General features: G+C 38.7%; 1 protein-coding gene and 1 long non-coding RNA gene across 4 annotated transcripts in view; one reads left to right on the top strand and one right to left on the bottom strand.

The window, feature by feature from the left end:
• LOC116635064 overlaps positions 1–16,583 on the bottom strand; it is a 114,478-nt gene extending 97,895 nt beyond the window's left edge. For all 3 annotated transcript variants that reach the window (XR_004300096.1, XR_004300098.1, XR_004300097.1), the window contains exon 1: positions 16,491–16,583. This is a non-coding gene — a long non-coding RNA (uncharacterized LOC116635064). The remainder of the gene's footprint in view (positions 1–16,490) is intronic.
• A 523-nt stretch (positions 16,584–17,106) lies between these two features.
• Positions 17,107–22,951, top strand: part of SATB1 (SATB homeobox 1) — a 101,634-nt gene continuing 95,789 nt past the window's right edge. Inside the window, exon 1 of the mRNA XM_032408775.1 lies at positions 17,107–17,323. The gene's annotated coding sequence lies outside the window, so the exon portion shown is untranslated. The remainder of the gene's footprint in view (positions 17,324–22,951) is intronic.

The following is a 22,951-nucleotide window of genomic DNA, read 5'->3' as shown; positions in this document are numbered from 1 at the left end:
ATATATATATATATATATATATATATTTTAAGCATATTTAATCCTCACAATCACCCTATAAGTACTATAATTATCCTCATTTTACAGGATAAGCTTAGAAACTTAGAAACAAAAGTTCAACAACCTGCCCAAGGTCACACACCTAGGAAGTGGCGACACAGGCAGTCTGGCTCCAGAGCCCGGGTTCTTATCCAATATACTCTCCTGTTTTTTTATGTATAGTTAGTGGTATTTTATATATGAAGCACAACGATTGAAATACATACATACATATATATATAGATAGATGTGTGCATGTGTATGAAACACACATTATTAAAATTTTGAGAAAGTGAAAAACAGAAGAAGAGAAAAAGGAAGAAGTGCTACTAACTTCATATAATTGTCATTAGCCTTTGGGAATATTTGATTTCAATCATATTTATATGCATATTTTTTAATTTGTTGTAGTTCTACGATTTTGATTTTTTTCTCTTCATATTATATCAGAAGTATTTCCTATGTTGCTAAGTGTTCATGATGCTCATTTTTAATACCTGCATAATATTACATAGACTGGGTATATTACTTACTTGACAAGTCTCCAGTTGTTAGCTATTTAGGTTGTTTCCAACAGCCCAGGGCAGGTTCAAGTGCAGGCTACGGAGCCAGAAAGCCTGGTTCAAATGTTTCTCTACTCACTGGCTACATAATCTTGAGCAAGCTACTTGACCTCTCAATGTTTCAGTTTTCTCATCTGTAAAATGAGGATATTAGTAGTAACTACTTCCACCTACTTGGGTTTTTGGGACGATTAACTGCATTAATTGAAGTAAAGCACTTAAAACATTGTCTGCACAGTTATTAGTATCATGAGTAAGTCTGTAGTAAACATCTTTATACATAAAAAAAATTCACATCAGAAACTTATTTCCTTAATAGATATTCCCAGACATAAGATTACTGGATCAAAAGATATGAATCTTTTTTGTCCTAATATCTGATTTACATTGCCAAAGCGTTTCTAAGAAGTATTATATAGATTTATACGCCACCAGTTATGTAAGAAGAAACCACTTTCTAGTGTACTTTGCTGATTTTGTGTATTAACATTAAATCTTCTTTTGGTTTGCCTTCCAGTTCATCAATCTGTTCTTCAGCTGTTTCTAGTTTGCCCTTAAACCCATCCATTGAGTTTTTAATTTAGGTCAGTTTATTTCTCAGTTCCAGAATTTCCATTTTATTTTTATCATAGTTACCAATAATATACCCAAATTCCTTATCTTCTCATCTAATTTTGTTAATTTATTAATCACAGATATTTTAAAGTCTATTATCTAATCTATAGGTATGGCTAGTAATTTTATTGCCTGACCCTGTGTATGAAAAATTGTAGAGATAATTTGAGCCTCTGGGTGATCACATCTTTGTCAAGTGGGGTTTTACCTTAGCTTCTAACTACCTGTTAGAACTACCTCTTTTGGATTCCCTGCTCTCTGGGTTCTCTGCTTCTCAAATCCTCTCTCTGCCCTGAATCTCTGTGATGCTTTTAAACAAACATTTGCTAGATTTTATCCAGGTTTTCCACTTTCTCTCAGAGGATAAGTTGATCCAAATGAAAATAATCCATAACAGCTGGGAATGTAAATCCTTGACATTAATTTTAAAATAATTGATTAAACCTAAATACAGCTTATTTTTGTTTTAGTGTATATCCAATTGATTATTAGTAAGGCTGAATGTTTTTATTTGTTTGCAAATGTGTTATATTTCATCTTTTGTGAAATGTGATTTTAGTCTTATCTCATATATTGGCTAGATTCTCTTCTATTCTTATCTCTTGTATTAGTTCTTAGCTGCGGAGTTTGTACAAGCTTCTGTTAATAATATGATTATTGACCTTTTTGTTATGTTCAAATAATTGTACCTTGCCTGGTGTTTGTTTTTTTTTATTGCTGTCTTAATATAACCAAATCTATTTTATCTTTACTTTTGCAATTTGTTACCCTACTCTAAGCCTATAAAAACAAATCCCTTTAGACTTCCTACAGTTTAAGTTTTGCTATTTTATTTTTTTTGCTATTTTATTATAGGTGTATCATGAGTATATGAATTGATTTTTTCCAGTTAATCAGTCCATATATTGTAAAATATTTTCCCTTCCCATTGATTTGTGTTCTGATATTATCAAATATTCCTTTATTATATAAAATATGATTTATTTTAACCACATATTTTGCCTTATTAATTTATTTTGGTGCCAGTATCACATGGTTTTAATTATTATAACTTTATAATATATTTTAATATTTGATAAGACTAGTCTGTCCTCATTACTTTTCTTTCTCAGAATTGATTTTTACTATTCTTGCCTACTTTCTTTTCCAGATTTATGTCAAAATCAAGTTCCTCTCACCATTACTTTAAAATGTAAAAAACAAAAGAGACATTATTATTAGATTTCCCATTAAGTCTATACTTTGGAAAGAATTAACAATATTTATCTATCTATCTATCTATTTATTTATTTATTTTAGAGAGGAGTTGTAGGGGCAGAGGGAGAGAGAATCTCAAGCAGACTCCCCACTGAGTGCAAAGCCTGACTCAGGGCTCGATCTCACAACCCTGAGATCATGACCTGATCATGACCTGAGCTGAAACCAAGAGTGAGAAATTTAACTTCTAAGTGCCACCCAGGAGCCCCAAGAATTTTAAAATGTTATTTTTTTACACCAGAAACCAATCTTTTGATTAATTTAATATTTTTATAGCTCTCAAAAAGTTTCATTTAGATAGGTAACATATTTCTGTTTAAACTCAGAGTTTTATACATTTTGTTGCTCTTACAAAATAAGTATCTCTTAGAGGTTTATGTTTAAGCTAATCGTTGCTAATATGTAGAAATACTACTGATTTATGTTAATAGTCATATGTCTGCCAATATTTTACTGATTTATTAAGTCTATTCACATTTTTGTTCACTTCTTTGGGTTTTCAAGCTACAAAAATATTTTTCCACTCATAATGATAATGTATATTTTTTCACTCTTTATAGGTCTTCTTTCTTTATTATTTTTTTAAAAAAGATTTTATTTATTTACTTGAGAGAGAGAGAGCACGAGCAGGGCAGGGAGGGCAGAGGGAGAGGGAAAGGCAGACTCCTCGCTGGGCAAGGAGCCCAACTCAGGGCTCAATCCGGGGACACCAGGACCATGACCTGAGCTGAAGGCAGATGTTTTACTAACTGAGCCACACAGGTGCCCCAAGGTCTTCTTTCTTTAGTATGTTTTATTATATTGATAAGGGCTTTAAAAATAATGTTTAATAACATTATTATGACAGAACCATTATACCAACTTCTACCCCATGCCTGTTTTTAAACATGTATATTTCTAGTATTTTATGTTAATTTTAATATTGACTATTAGTTAAAAATATTTATTATCATACTAAAAAATAGTTTATTTTTTCTTCTTATCATTTTATCAGGAACAAGTATTAAATTTTATCTAATGCTTTACAAAACAACCTATGAAAATAATCATTTACTTATTTAATTTACCAATATGAAATATTTCATTAGTTTAGTTTCTAATTTTGTAAACTTTTGCACTGCTTGGGTATACATTATTTTCATTATTTTGCTATGATGAGCTTTACTGTGTTTTTAAAAAGCATGTTGAGTTATTTTAGGTTTAAGCTTATTTAATGCATTATTTTTCAGTGCCATTATTCCTTTACTAATATTACATTAACAATAATTATAAAATAGTCCTTTTTGTCTTATTTACTGTTTTTTGAAAAAAATCTGCTTGTGACCATGTTAGGCTACAAAATCTTTGCCCTTTTAAAAAGTATTTCCATGTCATTTTTCTTTAAGTATGAATCTTTTAAGCACCGCCAAATCATAAGACTTTCATTTTAATTTAATGTGAAGATCTTTCCATTTGAATAGAGAAATTTAAGACATTTATACTTGTCATAATTTTTTTAGCTTGATTGTACTTATTTTATACTTTCTTCTTTTCAATAATTCCTTATTGTTTCCTTTCCATTTTGTCTTCTGAACTGTTTTGTTTTATCTCCTACAATTACTTATAAAATAGATATTGTTCTTCCCATTCAACTAGTATCTATATTAAATTGTTCACGACTACCCTTAAATGCATTCTTATCTAATGATTTAAAAATAAAGCAACAAGGGTGCCTGGGTAGCTCAGCTGGTTAAGCGGCTGACTCTTGATTTTGGCTCAGGTCAAGATCTCATGGGTCATGAGACTGAGCCCTGCGTTAGGCTCCCCGGTCAGTGGGGACTCTTTTTGAGATTCTTCCCTTCTACCCCCCCCCCCTCCCCCCCCCCCCCCACAATGTCTCTCTCTCTCAAATAAATAAATAAATCTTTAAATAAATAAATAAATATAAAGCAACTACTTCTAATGCTTTTGTTTTCTCCATCTCCTTTTTCCACATCGTGGTTATTAATTACAGACTCTTTTTTTAAAATTTAAAAAAACCCTCCTTTTAGGATTATTTTATTGGAAACTTTGTTCCCTTAGTAAAGAAAAACATCTAGTCATTAACATCAATTCTTAATTCACTTCCATTTTCCCTATATTTTATTCATTTATTACTTCGTCTTGACCCTCAGTGCTTAGTTAGCACTAAGCTTTTTTCCTAGTACTTCCTATTCTTGATTTTTTTATACATCTGACCACTTAGTGATCTAGATGATATCTCTGCAATTTTTACAGAAAGTACTCTTAGTTGTTATACTTCTGACACCTTCCCGACTTAAAAATGTTCTTCTGTTGCTTTTATGTATGAGCCAATAACCAGGTAGGCATAAAACTTAAAGAATCAAATTTGTTTTGCTTAAAATTATGTAAAAATTTACATTAGGTCTTAAAAATGTCCTTGTTCTGTAAAAGACATATGAAGACAATCTACAAAAATATATATCTGTTTTCTCAGACACTTGTAGGAATTTTGTTCTAGAAATTTAAAAATTTACCAGCCTATGACTGGGCAATTATCTCTACCCCTTAATTTTGCTCAAAAGAACCTTACAATGTTAGTGCAATTTTTATACACAGAAAGTTTTCTTCTGTTGTTATAAACTTTGATTTTTACTTCTGATCCACTTGCTCTATTTTCAGGGGAACATCCATTATTTTATTCATAAATGTAAGAAATGTTTATCTAATACTAATAACATACTATGTGTTAAGCCCTCTGTTGGGGGTAGGGTTATAATAAGATGCTTATTGCTCTCAAGGAGTTTACATTCTAAGTTAGACCTCCATAATTTGTCTATCCAATTTCCTCTTACCCTTTTAACTTTTATTCATTTTCTTTGGATGTTTAGATTAGTTATGAAGTTTTTCTTCTGTATCCCTAATTTCTATTTCTGCAAAACAGAAATTTCACCTACTGAATTTTTCATTTAGTCACAATCTATTCTTATTTTTACCTATTCTTGTTTAATTAAAAACAATATAGTCCCTCCTGCTATATTGTTATAATTGCATTCCTAAAAAGCCTCATATTATCAGAAGGTTATTATAAAAACAATTATTTCAAGGAGAAAAGGGGCTGGGGCTAAGTAGTTTCAAATGCACAATAATAAGATAATTTTACTACTGTAATTTCAATAAAAAATGTGTTTTTATATTTCTAAATGTTTTTAACTCAAATTGTAACTAATCAATTGGTCTATCAAAACAAGTAAATATGATTCTCAACATTACCAATCAAGTAATGTAAGACTTACAACGTAAAGTAAAACCAGATCTTAGACAATGGGTTACTAGGACCATAAAATAAATATATTACAGTTTGCAACTCTCCAACTAAAGAAAAAACTATAACACCAACTGATCAACCAGCTATTCAAACAAATCTATTCCAAATATTTTTATGGAATAACTGCATGTCTACATATATAACTATAGTTCTAAATATGCCATCATGTTAAAACTAATAATAGCAAGTATAATGCAAATGATGTATCTTAATGTATCCACGATGTTATCTCCAATTCCATCTATAAAACCACAGGAAGTGGGAGAAATGATTGAACTTGCATATGGGAACAACCAGTTTCTGGTATCCTTCATGTGTTGGGATATGTTCATTGCTCCATTTCCAAAAACTGCAAGGAGACCCAAGAAAGTGGGAGACCAAGAGAAGAAGACCCCAGGTCTTCAATGTACTTCCACAAAATTCCCGGTTTCCTGTAAGCTTGCAGAGTCAGTTTCTAGCATTTACAATATATTTCAAGTCATTGGTGCACAAGGCCCAAGAAGCCATCAAAGGGAAGTCTTATATTTGACTATTAAACTGCAGAAATGCAATTCTGGCCAGGAACAACTTTCACTCTGCTAGCATAGGAAACTGCCAGGGTATGTCCACTCTGCTAGCACAGGAAACTCCCAAAGTGTGTCAAGGCCAGCAATATAGAAGGCCACAGGAGCATGTTAGAGAGCAAACTGGAATTGATGAAGTAGCCTCTTCATTCCTTCCACTCTCTAGAATATGCTTATTTCCTATATTTTTATTGTTGATTCATAAAATTCTTTTTTAGGTGGTTCTAAATCCTTAAAAAAAGTAATTCACCAGAAGAATGTTCATATAGTGCAACTCATTTCTGTCTTCCCAGAAGTTCCCCAAGTTGGAATCTTAAAATATGCATATTGGGATGAAAAAACAGCTTAAAAACAGTTTTGTTAAATGTCTGTTTTTTTTAATTCAATGAATGATTTTAAAAATTAGCTTCATTGTTTTTTAATTTACCATCTGTTAACTCAATAAATATGAGTTCTTAAAGTTAACCTAATTGTCTTGGAATTTGCTGTTTTTGAAGCTGATTAAAGTTATTTAAATTAATTTTATTGTATATCCAGACTAGAACCAAGCATGTCTGCATTTGAATAGATCTTGGCTAATAATTTACAATGAACGTGCCCACTTTTAAAATGGACTAATTTTGTTTATGGCCCTTAATATATATCAGTCAACTGGTAGAGAAGCAGAGATGTTGTTATTAGATACTCAAAGGGATAGTATATCAATACACCAAAACTAGTAGCCATTAAAAAGTGACCAAGTACAAACTTCTATCAACTCTGCCTTTTGTCTAATAAAGAGGAAATGAGGAGAGACTATCAACTGGAATGCTATTTCTTTTCACCCTACATTCCCATGGATAAAAGGAGTTGCTATGTTTTTTAAATATCATCCTGCCTCTGGTCATAGTTTCTTAGACTAACGGTGGTCACTGGATCCAAGTGAGCCAATCAGACTTATCCCTAAGAATTGTGAAGACAGAAAGATGGGCCTTTCTCTGGGTGGCTTGACTGAAACATCCATGGTTCAAGAACAACTGGCAATCATGATCTGCTATGTAACTGAGGAGAAGAAGTAACTGTATTGCCATGAGAAAGACAGAGAAGAAATATGGAGAGAGAGGACTGACTGGGTTCCCTGTAGCACTTCAATACATCTATTCCTGAAACTCCACTGCACCCTTGACTTTGGATTCCACTAAAAGCTCCAGTTGTGCTTTTCCCTTTTCGCTTAAGCTCACAGAGTCAGCTTCTATCACTTACCACCTACAAGTCAAAAGAACTTGAACTAATGCACTGGAGAGAAAATCCCACTGGAAGTAATGATTATTTAATCATGGGTTTTTTAGGCTTTACTCATCCCCCTGCTTTCCTTCAGATGAGAAGTTCTTAATTTTAACATGTAATTTAGCTAGTCTTTCTTTTATGGTTATTGCTTTTATGGCTTATCTAAGAAATTTTGTCTATCTCCAAGTGATGTTTTCCTCTAAAACTTTATGGTTTTAATTGTACATTTAGATCTATAATCCACTGGCAGTGAATTTTTGTGTATGGTTTGAGGTAGGAATCAAGGTTTTTTGTTTGTTTGTTTTCTGTATGGACATCTAGTTATCCTAGCACCATTTGTTGAAACACTTTATTTTGTGTATTGGGTTGCTTTGGTGGAGGGGAAAGTTGGGGGGGGGCGTCATCCGAAGCCATCTGAAACTAATGACTCAATACTAAAATGCTGAGGCAGACTTATTAACTTTATTAATGAGTTTAAGAAAATAATAGTAACTTCTTCACTTAAAAGAATGAGTTAATAATTCATTCATCGGAATTCACTTCTTCCATAAACTTGCATGCAATATACCTAAAATACATCTCAAGACTAATAGTCAAATCCGTTTTCTGTTCCATGCTGTTGCCAGCTTACCCCTTTCCATTGTCTATATAATGTGCATCCATTTATGTTCCAAATATTAAAAGAAGCCAGGCATACTGAGGTCCAGGTTAGGACTATATCTATTAGATAGAACAAACTACATATGTCCAAGAATACTAAACAAAACAAAACTGATAACCAAGTCAAAGCAGGATTCAACTGCTGGTCCTACCTGTTTGTCCCTCTTCTGTGTATCATACCTGGAACTTTTACTGCCCTTTCAATTGTATAAATCAGCTTCCCAGTTGTCTCAGGAAGATCCAAAAGAAATAATGTTATTATATATTTGTGATCTTGAAATCCATTGATTCCCAATGCGCAAGTCACAGATGACCTGCATACAAATCATCTTCATGGCACACATAGAAAATGTTTAATATTGGCCCAAAACTCTGGGGTAAATGTATGAGGCAACTGGCTCAGGAACTCTGAGCATCCTAAGCCCTTCCCAGGCTCTTGTGGGTCACCTTTAAGGCTGAAACCTTCAATACCGTGGCACACTTGTTATCCTTTTGTACCATAGCACCTGGCTTATTCTAATCTAAGTACTTCTAAAAAATGTACAGTAGTGGATGGAAAATTTATAGGTTTGGCTAATAAGCATTCCCTATTTCTGGAATAATTATCCCCAATTTATCTTGGAGAACAATACCTACCCCATTCCCAGCCTACACAATTTGGGTAGGGTGGCTGCACACTTAAACCCAAGGTGGGCATTTGCCCCAAGGCTGGTGAATTAAAGAATCATAGCCCTTGACCAGGGTTATAAATGCCTGCATGAGTACATGATCCAACTTGAGACAGTCACAGTCAGGTGAAGTTCTTTTGCTGGAAACTTTAGAAAGAGGAGTGCTCTTTTGTTGGAGTTTCTATATCAGAAGAATAGAAGCTTGGAGGGACTAGTTTACTATAGTAAAGGGAAAACTAGACTAAGACTGAAGTTAAAGCAGAAGTTGACACAGAAGAAAGCAGAAACAAGAGATGGTGACATTATCTGAGCAGATAGATCTAATTATGCCTAAAGCACTCCTTACACTGTATTTCCAACTTGTGTGTGTGTGTGTGTGTGTGTGTGTGTGTGTGTGTGTGTTCAAGGATAAAAAGTGAAACAAAACTTTCATTTATGATTTGGATTTCTGCCCCTTTCAACCCAAGTTTCCTAAATCCATATGGGTCACTGGATCCCGACTTTATTTCTAACAAATCTGAATTTATGGACATGGAGCCAAGGAATCAGCATTTTAAATAAGCATTTTATTTAATTCCTATACACAGTAAAGTTTGAGATCTACCAGTATGTGTGAATTAGGGGTGAAAAGAACAAACATTCCCCACCCTGATGTTTGCTGACATCAACAAGATAGTTGGTTAGTTATAGAATCAGAACTAGAGGCCAGTTCTCCTCTTTTCTTCCTGGTGACTTATTTCCCCAAGGTCATGCTCTATTACTTTTTTTCCTACCTCCAACACATTTTTCATCTAAAATGTAAACATTTACTAATGGCAAAGATTCTACGTTTGGGCAGCATTCACAGCATATAAAAATAGGAGGTGCTTCAACAATTTTGAGATAAATGTTACTAGCGAGTATGTTCTGGACTTGGCAAACATTTCCACAAAAGTTATAGAAGAGAGAAAGCATTCCACTGTGTGTGTAGCTGTTTTAATAGAAAAATAATTTCTTCCAAAATCTTTCAGTAAAAAATAAATATTCCAGAAATAGAGGCCATAATTATTCTCTGGCTTTGAGTCCCCTTGGCACACCAGCAAGTCACCCAGGAGGTACTTGCTTCTTTTTACCCCACTTACATTCCAGTCAATTCACTTTCTCTTCTTGTTTACATCCCAGGATTTCCTCTCTATTAGAATAACAATGACAACATTAACAAAAGAAAACACAGTTTAGTCTTTATTGACTACTAACTGTGTTGAAGTGCTGGCATTTGCTAACTTCAGGAGTTGAGTACCTTGATCCCCACCAAATGGATGAGGAAGTTGAGGCAGGAAACTAAGAGACTTGCCCAAGGTCATGCTAGTGACTAGTCGAACCTGGATTAGAATCCAGGTGGTTTGACACCTAAGGCTGCTTTGCCTATACATATAAATATAAGTTTTGCCTCTGTTTTTTTCTCTGAAGATCACTTAAAATATTATAATCTGCTCGTGCTGCTTCTTTGTATTCAAAACTCATGGAACACATAAAATGGGTGGGTTTTATTGTCCATAAATTATACCTCAAGAAAGTTGAATTAAAAAATTACAATTTGTAGAGCCAAATTGCTAAGAATTTAAAGACTTGATTGTCCAATGAATTGAGTGGCTTTAAGAATATGGATGTGCCCCTGTATATATAATATATACTATACAGAGTTTGGCCTTCACTAAAAATATGCATAAGCTACACAAAAGGGTATAGTGTACTTTTACAAAGCCTGGGAATACAGACTTTTAGGGCTTGCTACAAGAATCATGTGTTTAGCTGGCATTCCTTTACAAGGTAGGATCAGTAAGCTTAGCTCTAGATAATATTCTGATGCTAGGCTGATCTTTATATCCTATGCTACAGGATTTATGCATTTTTAAAAACCAATAATATTTATCACAGAGAGAGAAAAAAATTACATATGATCAATATAAGACCATCGTGCTCCTGAAAACCTTGTCTAACAAAGGAAGCATATGGCATAAGGAGTCCTCAAAAAATGTGCCCTCCTTCTAAAACTTTAGCTTTTTTTCTCTGTCATTCATTAGCTCTTCAAATATTTATCAGGTGCCCCCTATATACATGGAAAGTTGTATACTATAAAGGGCTTTGCATCATCCCTCAAATGATATTATGATGTTATGGAGTGTCAATTACAGCCTCCCATCCCAGGCTCCAGAATTTTCTTGTCCACTTTGCCACCAGAGAAATCTTTTTTTTTTTTTTTTTAAGATTTTTATTTTTAAGCAATCTCTACACCCAACATGGGCCTCGAACCCACAACCCCGAGATCAAGAGTCATGTGCTGCACCAACTGAGCCAGCCGGGTGCCCTCAGAGTGATCTTTCTAAAGATTTCGGTTGGTGTTACTTCCATCCTTACAATCTTTAATGACTCCCTATCTCATACAGTAGGAGACATTTGACTAGTGGTCTTTACGCTGATTTTGATCTGTAGACATGTTTTCTCTCCACGTGAGTACTTTAAGATGTGGGTAAATTCTCAACATTTAATATTTCAATTTTTCATATAAAATCAAATTAGCAACTTCTCTCTTTAAGAACTGGAAGACCAGGGGCAGCTGGGTGGCTCAGTCAGTTAAGCCCCGCCTCTTGATTTTGGCTCAGGTCATGATCTCAGGGTCCTGGGATGGAGACCTGCGGGGGTGGGGGGGCTCCCCACTCAGTGGGAGTCTGCTTGAGGATTCTCTCTCCCTCTCCCTCTGTCCCTCTGCCCTTCCCCCACTCTCTAAAATACATAAATCTTAAAAAACAAAAACAAAAAGTAACCTCAATTGGAAGACCTGACATTTGGCATCATTGGACAGGGAATATATTCTCCAGATTGCCACAGTATCCACCACTGCTTATGGTCTCAACTTGGTCTGCTTTGTTCACTTGTTTCCATGCTTGGCCCAGAATAGACAAAAGAGTCTGCAATTCGATGGATGGGATATAGCTTGTCCACAAGGTTCTTCTCAAATTGTAGTTGCTTGATTTCATCCTTCCCAAAGATCTCATGTTCCAGCCACACTGAGTTCCTGGTAGTTCCCTAAACAGCAAGCTTGGTCATCCCAGTGCCTTTACTCACATTGATCTCTCTGCTTGAAATATCTTTTTTTTTTTTTTTTTAAGCTTTTATTTATTTATTTGACAGAGAGAGACAGCGAGAGAGGGAACACAAGCAGGGGGAGTGAGAGAGGGAGAAGCAGGCTTCCCGCTGAGCAGGGAGCCTGACGCGGGGCTTAATCCCAGGACCCCGGGTTCATGACCTGAGCCGAAGGCAGACGCTTAACGACTGAGCCACTCAGGCGCCCCTCGAAATATCTTCTATCTTCCTTTTCTGCCTAGAAGAGTCTCACTTATCCTCAGTACTTAGTTCAATTCCTCTGTGAACTTTCCTAAATCCTGCCAGAGTTATTTGCTTCTTCCCAAGTGTTCCCATAGCACGTTGTGCCTCTATTAGCATTGCAATGGCTTTTCTTTCTGTGTGCCCAGTTGGAAAATATGTTTCTTGAAAAGAAGAACTCTTAATCATCTCCATATATGCAGTCCTTAATAGAGTATCTGGCATCAATAAGTGAGTATTTATTGAATGAACAAAAAGATGGGTAAGTGAATGAATGAATACTTCCAAGAGAGTTTTTTAATTGTGTTGTAAAATTCTGATGTTTAAAATAAGGGAAGTAACTATTCAAGACAAAATTTCAAAATTTGATAATGATCATGACATCTTCAGATAACACTTTTTTCCCCCCAGATAACAAGTCTCAAAAGTTCCTGTTCATGTTACCCTTTCTCGGAAAATAAGTCTTGAAAAAATAAAATACATATAATATTAGGAAATACATAAAAAGTGGCTTAAAATTGATAGGCCACCGCAATTTGGGGAGAAGGGGTGCGATTGTGGCGCTGCATTCAAAGAGAGAATAGATGGTGAAAAAAGTCACAGTATCCATGTCTCCCTATAATTTGGTGGCCTCTCCAGCAGTGTTTACCCTGAAGAATGAAACATTTAGGCCACAAAGGAGCAGGGTGGGATCATTTAGCTAGAGGGTATCAGTGCACAAGGGTTACTAAGAGTATGTTAGTCCTTGAAAGCTGTGCACCGTAGCTCTCTACTTTGGGGCACAAGGTAGGCTGCATTATCTGGGTTCATTGTGATGATTCTACGGAGCCGTGCAACTAGTACTGGCCAATTAGTTGCGAGCGCAAATGATGTGTGTCACTTCTGGTCATAGAATTTAAATGCCAACCTGACACCCTCTGAATGATCTTTATTTTTCCCATAACAACATGAAACGTTCAAGATGGCAACTGTTCTATCAGCCTGGGACCCTGAATGAGGAGACATGGAACAGAGCAGCTGACTTGCAATGGACTCAGCACGACCAAGAAAACAACTTTTGTCATTGTAGATCACTAAACATTGGAATTGTTCGTTATTCTGGCATAAGATAGCCTCTCCTGACTAATACAACAGATTTGCTCTGTTTGGCAGAACTAAGACTAATGGTTGGAAGTTTTAGGGTTTATAGGATTTAGGAGTTTTAGGGTTGAAAGTTTTAGGAAAGTCTGCGTCAATTTTGTTCAATTAAAAAAATGTAATAAAGTATACAAAGATGGAATGAACTACTTAGGATATTCCTCATTTATACACACAATATACATTGAACTTTACCCTGTGGTAACTATTCTGTAGATAAAATCTCTGCCTTTATGTAGGTAAGTGGTAAGTTCCCCTTCACTCAAGGTGTTTGCCTTGATAGCCCCTAAAGGTTTGACTTGACAAATTAACTTCAAAAATACATTCCAACCAGGAACTTCAGGATGTCTATTTCCTCTGATCTAAAAAAGAAAAAATCTATTTTCTCAAATATTCTTTTGATTTCATCCATTTACGGATCCATTGAGTTGTCTTTTCACATTTTGATGTCATCTTGCCACCAAACAAATTCCTTGAAGGCCAGTACTGTTTTATCCTTCCTTTGCATCTTTCTCACACTATTTAGTAGGCAGTATTTGTTGTCTATTGTCCTAAGAAAATAATCAGCTTTTGACACTAGTTATTATTATTGACCATTTGATATGTTTCATATTTACTTGTCTTTCAACCATTTAAATTAGATTTGGACTTGTTAAAAAAAAATCTAGGAGCAGAAATATATTACCCTAATAACTTCCAAACAAAATACCTTTTTCTTTTGGGAAAAAAAAAGGCTTATCCTAGTACTATTGAATTTGTGGCCAATTACAATATTTCATTAACATCTTAATTCAGTAAGTATTTAATGTATTCCTACTATGTGCCAGGGGGCAAGGTTTACAAAAGAGTTTATCAAGTTATGTTACTTAATGCACTGTACGCATCATTACATAATTCTGTATTATAATAGAGCCTGTGAGCTCTCTGTTCAAGACTATTTAGGGGGAAAAAAGCAAATTCAAAAGGTCAGGGCAAAATGTTCCTTTGGTTTAATTCAGGGGAGCATATCACACTTTAGATTCGGGGGACTTAGCTGATAACTTTGGGAAATAAATGAGTATGTAAGAGTGTGTAAAGGAAAAAAAAATCAATCTTTTTTTTTTTTTTTTTTGTATTTCAATTTCTGTTAAGCTTCACTTCAGCCTTTCAGAATTGGAGAATCAGCTGCCTGGTATAAGAAATTGCTAATAAGGAGTAATTAAAGACTGAGAATTTATTCTTTCCATTCCAAAAATGATGTCATTCCCAGATGGAGATATTGGTACTAGTTAGGCAATTCAGCATTTTGGTAAATTAAGGCAGGAGATTTGGTGTCTCTTGGGTCCTATGTATGCAGAAAGTGGTCCGGGAGGGAAAACTTGTGTTTTGTTTTTGCCCATGGCATTTATACCTTTTTCCTTTGCTTTACAGAACCAGGAGTTGAGGTGGGCACTTGCATCTTAGAAACAAGGTTAATTCTCTAAAATAACACTAATTCATAAACTTTTTATATTCTTATGTCTTTGGAATTGTTGCCTTCGCATAAAATGACAATCAACTGAAAAGGATGGACATTCCAATGAATCCAATATCACTGATAGGAAAGAACTGGCATATCAGAAAGCAGCATGAATACATGCGCTATCCTCCTTTATTTAGAAAAACCACACAAAAATACAGCACAGTTGATGTGCTGTTACCAGGACTTGAAAGTAGAATCAACCACTGTGTAAAAGATAAAATAAGACTGCACGAATATGAGGATTTTCCCGGCGTGCTTTATTCATAGACATCTGACAGAAGAGGACCTAACAGAGCTTTTAGGAAAAACTGAATTCTCAGCCCACAGTCACTTTCCAGGAACTTCACTGCAAACAGTGCTCGGCGCTGGCGGGATGGAGATCTTAGCAATCTCCCTCCTGCTTCCATAGTTTCCTTCTCTCTAAATACAATTATGTATGGGGACTTAATGAGAGAGCAAGCCTTGTGTGAAAGGAACTCAAGAAAGTGCAGCTTCTAAAAATACACCGAGGCGGCTCTACAGTCCTTATTGTTACAAACTGACGTTTTGCAGTTCAAGCTATGAACCTAACAACTACACACACACACACACACACACACACACGAAGAAAAAAGTAGACTGTTTTTCCTTTCTGCAATCCCCTTAACTTTGAGTAAACAGTAGTAATTTTCTGTTGTCATACTCAATGCAAATTTCCCCAAGACGACACGACACAAAACAAAAGACCTGTTAGCTTCCTAGCAGCGGGGTGGGGGTGGGGGTGGAGGATGGCAGGAGGAGAGGGGCAAAGTTGATGGAGTTCTCATTTCTCCTTAGCCTGGGGTCCTGAACCTCCAAGTCACTCTGCTGTTGCAGAGGTTTTTGGAGTTTCATTCACCTTCTGGGAAGGTTCCCTTGCCCCTCTCCTCCACCACCCCCTGTCATTAAATTCTCATCACTTGCCCCCTTTGCTTCCAGCTTTTTGGAGAAATTGGACCTCAGTTCAGGGTCTTCTCCCAGTGGATTTTAAAGAAGTACAGCTGCCGACGGGAGGATACATATTAAACAAATGGGCAGGGGCGCGGGGTGGGGGTCTGCAAGGGGGTCCCCCTCCTTCTCCTTCCACCACGTGCTCCTCAGTTGGGGTGCAGCACTCGTGGATGGGTGCTGAGAGGGGCGAGGGTAGGATGGAGGGAGATGGACAGAGCTGGCTGTAAGGGAAGGAGGCCCCCTAGGAGAGATCGTCTCGACCGAACATTGACTAGAGAAAAAAACTGGCCCACATGCCCCTAGTGGGGAGCGATACACCCCACGCGGGCTGGGTTTCGGGGGGGTGCGTAGGGCCCTCTCACCTGACTTCCTCCTCCGCTGGCACACACACTACAATCGCCGGCTTCTCAACCCCCCTCAAAAAAAAAACCCAGCCAAACAACGAACAACAAGAGGAAGCCGCAGGCGGCAAGAGGAGGGGTGCGCGTGGTGGGGGCCCGGGAGAGGTGAGGGGGCAGGGTTGGCGGGCGTCGAGAACCGCGCCGCGCACCCCGTGGCGTACTCCCAGGCGCCCACACTTACCCCTAGCGGCTGAGGGTCCGGTCTTCGGCGCCAATCCCAGCGCGCGCCTCTCGCCCGCCCTCGTCCCTCCGGCCCGCCGCCCCCCACACCCCGGCCGGCGCGCTGGGAGGGAGCCTGGGAGCGGCGCGCGGCGGCGGCGGCGGCGGCGGCGGCGGCGGCGGCGGCAGCGGCTCGGGCTCGGCTCGGCTCGGGCTCCAGCGCGTTTAGTATAGCCGGCGGCCGCCGAGGCTCCACCGCCAGGGGGAGAAGCCGGGGCGGGCGCTGGGGAGGCGGGCCGGGCCCTCGCCGCCCCGCCGGCCAGCCCGCGTCGCACAAGCTCGGAGCGGCGGCGACGCGGGGTCCGCCGAGCCCCCGGGCGCAGCGTGCCGGGCCGAAGGAGCCGCGGCTGGATGCGCGCCCCGGGGAGCTGCGGGCTCCCGCGGGGGGCGCCCCGGCCGCTCCGGTGCGCCTCCAGACTGCGGGCGCGGCGACCGCCGAGCCGAGAGCAGCTCCCGCCGGCCCCTTCCCCCTCCCGCCCCCGCCGCCGCCCCCTCCCCCTCCCCCCCCGTTAACATCCCCTCCCTCCCCCCCCTTCCTTCGCTCGGCCCCGCGCGCTCGCTAGCTCGCTCCTCGCCTCGCTCTCCCCTTTAAACGCCCACTTCGGATGGGGAAAGAAGACAACTTGAAGTCAAGTTGCAATTAACTTCCGCGGCAGCCGCAGCTCCGGCGGCGGCAGCACAAGAGGCAGAAGCCGCCGCCTCGGAAGTCCGACGCCGGCGCGCCAGCCCGGGGAGCTGTTCCTGGTCGCGGGCCCGCACTCGACAGCCACCGCCGCCCCCAACGCCCATGCCTGAGTGAGTTCTGCTCCTTTGCCTCTCTTTCCCCCCCCATTCTTGCTCTTTCATCTCTCTCTCTCTCTTTTTTCGGAATCGATCCAAACTTCTCTGTAGCACCCACCCACGGCGCCCCTTGTTGGGGCGGCGCGGCTCCCCTCTCGTGGCGGTCCGGCGGCAAGGGTCTTCCGAGCCCCTTCTTTCGTGCTCAGCCGAACCCGGGAGGGGTGGGCCGGTCGAGCGTGGGAGAGCACACGGGATGGGGGACTTGGAGATGCCATTCATTCTCTCTCAGGGTGTGGGCACCCTAACACACCTGCCTGACAGACCCTGGCTGAACAAACTCCTTCAGGTCATCAGTATGACCCCTCTTGGAAGAGAAAAGGGGAACCGAAAAGACCGAAGGAAGCAAACGGGAAAAGGGAAAGAAAGCCTCTCTGTGCGCCCCGGAGCTGGGCTGGCAGAAAGGTGCCCGGCGGAGTAGGCTGGGGGAGTGGAAACGTTCCCCGCCGGATCGCAAGTAAGCTCAGCATCCTTCCCCGGTCCATCTCCTCCTTCCTCCGCCCCCCGCCCGCGCGGCTGGTTGGGAGCGGCGGCGGAGAGGGGCCTAGGAAGTTAGTGGCAACTTCTCCATCCCGGGAACACTCGGGCGCCCAGGCGCTCAAGTTGGAGCCGGGATTTGAAAGCCGCGGCACTCCGCATCTCGAGCCCTTGCTGGCGGTAGTGAGGTCGGCCCTGAAGGGGCTCCTGGAGTGAATGTGGGTTTGGAGTAGGACTGGAGGCAGGAAGAGGTGCTGCTCTCCTAGCAGGACCGAGACATCACAGGTGCGGCCTCGGGGTCCGCACCGTGTCTCCCTCCTGCGGGACCCTAGCGTGGCGGCCTTCTCGGAGCGCTTCTCTGCGGAGGCTCCCGGGGCGGCGGAGCGTGGGTTTGGGCAACCACGATAAGAGAGGCACAAAGCAGGCAGGTGGCAGGTACGGGGAGTGACACGCGTGTACCGGGCAAGTGCACTGAGCAGGACTCTTGGGATGACCCCAGAAGACGGAGAGGGGCTTAGGGACTCTTTCTGGAGGTCTTGGCCCGGACCTCCACTGGGGCGTTGCAAATCTTACTAGTGTCAACCACAGGATCGCCTCTCAAAGTGCCCTGGTTGGCAACTTTGACCTCTGCGCCGGTCCTCGGCGAACTTTCCTTCGCGGCATTCCAGATTTCCAGGCAAATGTTGTAAGACTTGGACTCTACACGGTTGTATAAGAGACGGGGGAAACAGAAAGACGTCCTGTTCTCAGGAGAAAACCATTCTACCCGGACTGGCTGGGGTTCCCTGCTTGCATCCTTGGAGGCCAGGGGACCTGACTTTTCCAAGAAGACAGAGGAGGGGTAAGAAATGAGTGAAAGGCGACTGGTCGGTGTCAGGTTTTGTCCTAAGCAGTCCCTAAAATCTACAGTGTTTGTGCTACTGAGGAAGTAACTCGTGCAGTTGAAACTTTATTGAAATTTACACCCTATCTGAAGTGGATTTTTCTGAGGTGTCAGGACTGTAAGATTTATTCTATAGTAAAACGTAGCTGCAAAAACAAACAACAACAACAACAAAAACTGTACTTTAAGCCTGGAAAAAGCCAAGGTTGAGGTGTTCGCTCTAAGAACCTTTAATCTGCTGTGGGTACTAATGCTATGATTTAGCAGCAGTCCTTTATTTCTATTGCATATTATTTTAGTAGAACAGTAGTACATTCATATACTGGCTGCTCCAGTCTGCTGGCAAACATTAGCATTCAAGCTTACATTTTTGACAAATGTGCAGACAGGAATAGCATGAATAGGCATCTTAAATATTAACAACCTAAGCATCTGTTGTGAAACAAATTTAATATATTTACTCTGTTTTTCTCACATTGTTAGAAAAGGTTATAATAAGTGCATAATTTCAACTTTAGTTAGCAGAAGTAACTGGCTGTATCTTTCACTACCTCTCCAAGTGTTTAACACAGTCACCAGACATAAATACTTTAATTAACTTGGTTAGGCACATTATTAAATACACTTTAGACCATGTGTATACTATGTAAAATGTAACAGTAGCAAAATATGTATCCTATTTGTGCACATTTTAAGTGACTCTGCATTTTATAAATACACCAGGCATGTTTATTCTTCATCTCCATTTGACACTTACTACTTCATAGTTTTTCTAATGGAAACAATATTTTAAATGTAGAGTTGTTCAGTCATATCTAATACATAACATGTAAACAGTAGCTATAAAATACAAAGCATTGTTAAATTTAAGTATGGCTACGTGTAGCAAGATTATACAAGAGAAACAAAAATCACTGCTCAATTTTGTATTCCTTTCTAAATAATGAATACAAAAGATGGATGAAAAAAGAATAGGTAGGGATTTCCCTCCTAAAGTAACTGGTGCCTTAAAATGTGTGTGGGGTGGGGGTGGGGAGAGCAAGGGGGAGAAGGGGGAAAAAAAGAGATAGAGAAAGAAGACATAAAGAACTTCCAAAAGTCTGAATAGTTATTTCCAGAATCAATGCATTCCTCATTTTCCCACAAGCTGAAATATGTAATAAATAATAGTTCTTTGTATGTAAAAGTATTCACAAGGAATGCCTTTTGTTTAGTTGTTGTAATAAATTAATATATTCTTTGGTTGATAATCTACAAAAGTAGTTCTTTTGTCTCCCAGCATCTTAAACAAGAACAACAACAAAATGAGTATTGGTTTATTTCTGCAGCCAAGTCTGTCGCCAGCTATATGAACTTGTGACTGAATAAGCTATGGTATGCTGAGTGATGGTTAAGAAAGACTACATTAAATTAGCAAAGACTGAAATATCTGAAGGAGGTTTTCAATTATTTTTTCATGTGACAGGTTGTGGATTGTAAATTAGGCCTAAAAGGTCAGGTGACAGGCACCTGTTCCTCATTATTGCAAAAATCTTTTGGTTACAAACACTATTAAGCTAAACACAACATGGATATACAGCAGGGACTCTATAAAGCACTCTAGTGGTTTTTCATCTCCTCTGTAAATTTCCAAGAGGGCTATACATTGATATGCCCTTTACACAAACAAATCATTTCTTCCAAAACGTGTTGTCTTGCATGACTCTTATATTAGTACTTGGGATTGATGAAGTATATAAAATAAATGCATATGACTGACTCAATCTTCAGACCATGTCTAGACATGTTATCGAATGCAAAAATATTATTTTTTAAGCCCCTCTTTTTCCTTTGCAGTCCACTGTTAAATTATCAGAATTTGTCCACATTTTAAATAGAAACCTCCCCAAATTGCCTTCTGTCTTTTTTAGATGAGTTCCCATTTTAAATAATGCCATGAAAGATTTTGCTAAATACTTGTGTATAAGGAAAAAATTAGTTGCACTATATACCGTCAGAGCTTTGTGGTATATAGGAAATGGGAAGAAACCCACATTTTACATGAATGCTGTTAGGAAGGGTATCATCATTTGATCTTCAAACTTGCTACTTCTCTCAGGAGAGTTCAGTAATATTTCTATTAGAATTAGAGAGTGTGATTTGATTTTTATGAATGGTTTACTTTTAGATATTTCAGACAGCAGAATAAGCATACATATTGAACGGACCTAAGTAGCACAAGGTTGTGAAAATATTAAAGGTGCCAGTTGCTTTTAATTGGCAAAGGAGGAAGATTTTTGAGTAAATTTGGTAACTCAGATTATTAAATTCTATATTTAAATATGTACTTTGTTTTAGTTTTGTATAGTTTATGCTTATTATATTTAGTATTCATTTTTAGCATTTGTGATCAGATTATAGAATAGTCATTACTCTTGCTTTTCAAATTGATTTGGTTTTCAAACTCCAAAACTCTGGGATGATTTTAACAAATTGGTTTACATTTTGACAGAACAGAGTTAAGTTAATTAATAGATCAGGCACGAAAAATCATCCACGGTAGGGTGTATTTTCTGGTAAAATGAAAGTTATGTTTCAGCATGATGAGCATCAGGCTTCAGTAATCTGTTCCTCGTGTGGAATGAACACTTCCTACTTCGAGCTAGCAGGCACCTACTGTTTATTTACGCTGCATTAAACTGACAGCGCAGCAATCAGAGGAAAAATATTACTTACCTTCCTGAAGTAAATACCAGTTTATAGGTTAGTGCACGTATTTATATTCCTGTCACCACTAAATAACGGCTCTGTCTCCATTTTAATATCTACCTGTACTATAACCCAGGGCTTCACACTCTTCCTGGTTGGGGGTAGGGGTCGAGAGGAGTTTTTCTTACCATTTACCAATGGCAAAACTTTAAAGAAGAGTAATATCATCTTATTTCTGTCGTGTGAGAACCAGTCGAAAGAAATGCTATGCACTTTTTCTATACATTCCTCCACTGTAACACCAAAACCCCCAAAGAGGCTGCATGCCACTTAAAATAGTCATCTTAGAGCCTCACCTCAGGACAAATAGGTTCAAACACATCGAAGTGTGTGTTTGCTAAATTAACTTTCTGCAAAGTTCCAAATAGATTACTTAAATTATCTTATTACTTAGGGAATAACTTTGATAAAGGGTGGTACCTTCAAGTCTTAGATGGAATGTTTCAGTTGTTAATGGAGATCTGCTAACATGAGTACGAAGTGGGACTCATCGATCGATCAATTGATTGATTGATACTGTTAGCTTTCCTCTGAAAATATTCTCATCCCCTCTGTCTCCTTGTTAATCTGCCAACCTTAAGATAAGAGATTTTTCAACTTTCTTATAAGAATAATACTAAATGCATTTATTGTTTTCTTTTTAAATTAAAAGTCCCTTCTTTTCCAGGACCCCTGGAAACATCAAAATACTGTCAAAGTTGAATTCTAAAACTTAGGATTAACTTGAGAAAACGCTTATTTTCACTTACATTCTATAAGTAGCTCTTACACCATCATCTACACACAGTTGTCAATCACTAATCACATATTCCATTGACATCAGAGCAGAATGTGGTCTTAATACAGCATATAAATCAAATCTGTTACACAAGATTCTTCTTCACTATATCAAAGAAAAAGTGTCTACTATGGTAATTTATATATCGTTCCTGAGTGCTATTCTCAATGGTAAGTCTATTTAAACTTGATGTCTTCATAGAGTGTGATCAACACATTAACACACATTATTTAGTACTTTTGAACTTATGCCAACTGTACCTTTTGCTGTTTATTTTTTTAAAGTCTTTTTTTAAGATCAGATATTTCATTTCAGAGTAAATAGATACAGATTGTGTGTATATATATTCAGGGTGAGATTTAGTAGCAGAGCATTTCTCCAGCATATTGGCCTATTTTTATTCTTTCAAGTTATTCTGTATCACTTCCACAGTTGTTGCTGTCTGAAGGTTCATAATAGAAATTCTAATCACCTCTTTCAATGGACTTTCAAGGATGTAATTCAGTTTATGTGATGATCTAGTTTAGTTATGAGAGATAAAAATTAGTTAACTGGTACCCCAGCATTTATGTCCCTAGGTTCTGCTGAAATTTATTCAGTCCAGTTATTTGACATTTGGTAGTGAAGTATCTTGTAATCAAAAATTAAGAGTTGGTTCAGTTTCCAGTGGAGGAAAGATCTTGCTGGATAAAACATTTAA

The sequence above is a fragment of the Phoca vitulina genome, unplaced genomic scaffold (genome assembly GCF_004348235.1).
Source record: "Phoca vitulina isolate PV1807 unplaced genomic scaffold, GSC_HSeal_1.0 scaffold10, whole genome shotgun sequence".
Classification (NCBI taxonomy): domain Eukaryota; kingdom Metazoa; phylum Chordata; class Mammalia; order Carnivora; family Phocidae; genus Phoca; species Phoca vitulina.
Note: the sequence above shows the minus strand (reverse complement) of the source record. Positions and strands in the feature narration are given on the sequence as shown.